Source organism: Pinus tabuliformis, chromosome J (genome assembly GCF_031772625.1).
Source record: "Pinus tabuliformis cultivar Carrire ecotype Pingquan chromosome J, CPIR1, whole genome shotgun sequence".
Classification (NCBI taxonomy): domain Eukaryota; kingdom Viridiplantae; phylum Streptophyta; class Pinopsida; order Pinales; family Pinaceae; genus Pinus; species Pinus tabuliformis.
In genome coordinates, this window is record NC_142295.1 from 985,533,641 (window position 1) to 985,539,640 (window position 6,000).

Here is a 6,000-nt window from a genome sequence, read left to right on the forward strand (position 1 = left end):
AAGTCTTAGGAGAAATTAATTCAATCCTTATTAGATTATCTTCGAATCCTGAAGTTTGTCAAATAATTGATATACTTGTTGCTAATATCCCAGATTTCTACGGTTTAATTCTTAGTAGAGATTGGTCAAAAAAATTACATGGTTATTTTTCCACTGATTGGTCTCCCTTATGGCTCCCATTTAATGGAAAGCGGAATAAAATTATAATCAACCTAAAAAAATACATGAAACATTCAGTAACAGATTTCGAAGGTGAAAATGAGGTAGTAGCATTTAATCATTTTTTGAGAGTTTTAAAGCACAATTGTCACCATTTCTGAGTAATTTTGTAACTTCTCAAATTGAAAATTTTTCACAGACAGACTTTTCCAGATGTGTAAATATGATAGAAAAACAACTAATTAATTCTTTATTTAGGACATTGAATTTTGATGGGTCAAAATCAAGTGATGGTGCAGGAGAATGTTTCATATTGACTAATCCTGAAGGTGTGAAGATATTGTTGACTTGCATATTAGAATTCGAATGCACAAATAATATTGCAAAATATGAGGCATTGGTCCAAGGTATGTATAAAGCAATTAGCCTTGACGTTAAATACCTTCAAGTTTTTGGAGATTCAGAAATCATAGTTAAACAAGTAAGAAACATGATGCATTGTATCAGTCTTTGGTTCAGTCTCTCACTTCACATTTTTTAGCGTTTAACATTTTTTATATTCCTATAATTCAGAATGCCAGTGCTGACCTCCTTGATCAAAACTAATCCCATCAAAATATTACAGTACTGATATATTTTCTGTTGTGTTAATCTTTAGACCATCCATTCCCGATAATATCACCAACTAGCGAGTATTCAATGATGATGAAGACATTTTAAGCTTCTTAACTTCTGAAAAATCATACGATGACCAAATAATTGATGAGGATGAACACGATAATAAATTAAAATAGAAAATTGATGATAATCCCATACCCAAATCTGTAGTAAAACTTGAGGATCTCTTTGATTTAAAAGATAGATTTAAAAGAGTTACTAATACAAAACTACAGAGTTCAAATTTGAGATTTGAATTAATAAATCTTGGTATAGATCTTAAACCTCAGAACATCAATTTAGGACTTGGTATCTCATCTGAATAAAGATGATCCTTCATTCATTTGTTTAAAAAATATAAGGATGTCTTTGCTTAGAGTTATGAAGATCTCAAAAGATTCGACACTTCCATCATTCAACATACAATCCCGATGATATCAAACGATAAACTTGTCCAACAAAAATTAAGGAAATGTCACTTGAGCTTAAAAAATCAAATCAAAATGGAATTGAATAAACTCCTTAAAGCTAAAATCATTTTTCCTATTAGGCATTCAAGATGGGTTTCCAACTTGGTACCTGTTCGGAAGAAAAACAGTGATATCCACATTTGTATAGATTTAAGGAATCTTAATAAGGCCAGTCAAAAGGATAATTTCCTGCTACCCACTATGGAATAGATTTTACGATTAATTCCTAGTTCCGAACTTATGTCTTTCCTTGATGGTTTCTCAGGATATAATCAAATCATAGTCCACCCAAATGATAGGCTACATACTACTTTCAGAACCAAATGGGGAACTTATGCTTACCAAAAAATGCCATTCGGTTTAATAAACGCAGGGGCCACATTCCAATGAGCCATGGATATAGAATTCAAAGGTCTATTAAATAAAATAGTTGTTGTTTATCTCGATGACATTCCTGTTTATTCAAAGAACATAAAAAAATGTTGTAGAAAATATGGCATTGCATTAAATCCAAAAAAGTATTTTTTCACTCTTAGTGAAGGGAAACATTTAGGATTCATTATGTCAAAAAATGGAATTTACATTGACCCTCATAGAATAAAAGAAATTTCTCCACCATCTAACAAAAAAACATTCAATCATTTTTTGGATAGATCAATTTTGTTAAAAGGTTTGTCCCTGATTTCTCACAAATTACTTTTCTGTTACAACAAATGATTAAGAAAGACACATTTTTTAAATGGGTCCAGCATGAAAAGAAAGCATTCAATTTAATCAAACAGGAAATTAATAATTTTTCTTCTTTAAATACTCTGAATTTCTCTGATCATTTCATATTATATACCTTTATTCTTCAACCTCTTATGTTGTTGTTTTGACACAAATCGATAATCAGAAATTGAAGCACCCATCGCATTTTTTAGTTCAAATTTTTAGGGTGCTGAATTGAATTATTCAGAAGTATAAAAACAATCATTTGTTGTATACAAATCTGTAAATCATTTCAGACCTTTTCTTTTAAAAACACACACGAAAATAATAGTCTCATTCCTAGCAGTGAGGCAATTACTAATGCAGAAAGAATTAGGAGTGATCCAGGTGGATGTTGGTGGCCACCCACCTATCCCATTTGGACCCCCACAACTGTCTCTTTCAGTTTTTCTGTTTCCTTAATTATAGCACAGTGTACTATTTTTAGCAGTTTTTTGGGTCCTAAACTTCCGGAGCCGTTTTGAGGCCCTAAACGACGTTTTTTGGGAAATCCACCGCCAGCGATTTTTCTGTCTAAAAATTGTCTTTTTCGTCGTAGTCCTCGGAGAGATCTTTCCAACGGGCTATCATGCGCGTCAAACAGAGATAGTACGACCAATTCGCGACCCCGGGAAGTTGATGTACCAACTTACCCAAAAACGGGGCCCACAATTTGGCGTTTCATATTCTAGGGTTAGGTTTTGGAATGTTAAGGGTTTTCCATTGTTTCTCAACAATAAATAGGCCTTCGAGCCTCAATGTAACACAGTTCGAAACAGTTCAGAGGCATGTAGCCGACACATCTCTTCTCAGAGATAAGCTACCATCGCCCTAGCTGGGTTATTTCTATTTGTAAGCATATTTCAGTATTTTACAATAATGAAATGAAGTATTATTTCCGCTGCATCTCTGTTTTTATGGTTATCGCATCTCTGTATTTATGGTTATCTCTGTAATCTATTGCGTTCCTGCTTAAATCCGGATCAAGGAGAAAGGAGAGAAAATTGGGTAACAGCTCTGCAGGAATACGATATTGAAATTAAACCAGCCAAAATTTTCAGAGGGAAAGGTTTCTTCAAGATGCTTACAGGAGAATCCAACATACCAGCCGAAGGGGACACATGTAACAATGAACACATTTATGAGGTAAGTGTAATTGATGCTGAGTCCCAATACGTTGATTTAATTTTTTATTTGAAAAATGGATATGCTCCTCCCGAACTCAATTATAAAAGAAAAAGAGCTTTACGATTAAAAGAAAGTCATTATGAGATGGTTGATAACGTGTTATTTAGGAGAAACTCTGATTCCATATTGTTAAAATGCCTTGAAAAATCTGAAGCACAAACAATTTTGCAGGAACTTCATGATGGACCAGCAGGTGGACACTTTAGAGAAGATACTACATCACACAAAATCTTACATGCTAGATACTACTGGCCTACTCTCTTCAAAGATACCCACACATACGTAAGGAAATGAAAAACATGTCAAACTGCTTCTAGAAGACAAAGGAAACCATCCTTGTCTCTGCAGCCAGTCAACATCGAACAACCTTTCGAACAATGGGGACTGGACATCATAAGTGAGATCGTTCCTCATTCTTCTAAACAACATAGATATCTGACTACTACAGATTATTTCACTAAGTGGGTGGAATCAATTCTGTTAAAGGTAGTCAGAATCTATTATTGAATTTATTGATCAATTTATCATTACGACATTTGGTTTTCCTTCTGCACTTATATTTGATAATGCATCTTATTTTTTGGGTATTAGTATGATTGAATTTGCAATTAGGAAAGGTTTTAAACTGAAATATTCTGCTAATTACTATCCCCAGGGAAACAGTTTGGCATAATCCACTAATAAAAATCTCCTTAGAATAATCAAAAGAATCATTGATCAAAATCAAAGAAACTGATACAAAGCTTTAATATTTGCTCTATGGGGTCATAGGATAACTCAGAAGGCCTCTATAGGAACTTCTCCATCTAACCTAGTGTATGAGAAGGAAGCCATCATTCCATCACATTTAGCCCTTCCTTCATTAGCCCTAGTCCAATTTATTGAATAAACACCTTTTTCTTCCTTGCAATTAAGAAATTCACAAATCCTAAGACTAGAAGAAGAAAGGGAAAAGGCCAAAATCACACAAACCAAACATCAATAGATCGTGAAAGCTTATTTTGATGCAAGTTCAGTCACACGAAGATCCTTCCAATTTGGAGATCTATTTCTCAAGTGGGACAAAGCACATGAGGAAAAAGGGAAACATACCAAATTTAAGAAAGTAGGGCTTGGACCATTTCAAATTGTTGAACAGATAAGCCCATATACATTTATACTTTAAAATTTATTGGGAAAGAGAGTTTCTCTCCCTATAAATGGGCTCATCTTAAAAAAAATATTTTCTTGAAAAAAAATAAAAAAAAAATCTGTAAAAAATCACTTCCATTGTACATCATGCTGTAATTTTTTACTGATTTTGTTAATAAAAATGTTAAATAGTACTCTATTGACTTTTCAAACATCTCTCGAAGTTATTTTTATTTTTTCATTTTGAAGGTAGGAATTTTTAAGAAGTGATTACCAAAATTGAAAATTAGATAAAATTATAGAACTCTGAAAATATTTTCCATTAAGTTGTAAAATATTTTAAAAACCTTAAAAATTATATCCGTTTTACTCTTGTTTCAGTAAAAAAAGGTTATCCTTAAAAAGTAAAGATCGTCTTACGACTAACACTTTCAACTCGGATTTATCATCCAAAACTCTTAAGGATTCAATGATCTTCCCCATCCATTAAAAAAAGAATTTTTAGAGTGTAATTCTAAAATATGACAAAAAAATCTAAAAAGATAAGAGGTCTCATCACGAACCTGCTTACCATGTTCATAGGGAACCAATTAAACTGACATTACGACACTGAACACCAAATAAGGTAATGGATTATAATGTTTAAATTGTAAGACAAGGGGTCTCATCATGAGCCAACTTGTTCAGTTTTAATTATTACCAGTAAATGGCATTGTCATTATCTGGCCACCAAACTAGGACAATCGCTTTTTAGCATAAGAAAAGAAAATAAAAATAAATTTACCTCTAATTACTACACTATTAAATGGATGGGATGCTATATTGTTGTTGGTTAAAAGGTAACCCTGTCGAGGTTATAAACGCGTGCTGGAAGCAATGGCTCTACTTGAGACGAATGAGTACATTATAAGCTAAGTCGTAAAAGGCTCCCTACTTTATTTTTATAAACTGATTAATGACTGATAGAAGTAAATAGGTGTTTTTCATCCACAAAAGGTGTTTAAAAGAAATTACAATTTAATGAGTTTTATAGTCAAAGTAATTTTATTTATCTTATTGTTTCGAAAAGTAGTTTTCACTTCTTAAATTATTTTTACTGAATTTTGAAAAAATTTCATTTATCAAAGATAACTGGTTCTTCCAGTGAATCATCAATTTTTGTATTGTTCAACAAACCCCAGTTTAATATATTATAAATTTCATATGAAATTTATTATATTAAAATAGGGACCCATTAGTTTTTAAAAAAGCCTTTTTTTAAACGAAAAAAACGAAAAAATAAAAAAAATCGACATAAAAAAAATGTTAATAAAATCCTATAATCAAAGTTTAATACTTAGGTTTTTTAATTAAAACCCAAGTATTAAACCTTGATTATCAAAAAACCAAATTTTAAATAGCCCCCGAGACCAAAACTATATTAAGGCTTTAAAAAACCTCAAGTATTAAATAATATGGGTTATTTAGTTTGAATCAGAGTTATTACTTCCCAAAGGTCAAATCTTAACAAACTCTGACTCATCCCGCTCCCCTGCATCGCAAATAAACAAAGTTCCAAAGGCTCAAGACCCCTTTGCCAAACTCCATTGCGATTACAATTCGACCTGACCCAATGAGAAAATATACATATCAGTCATAAATTCCT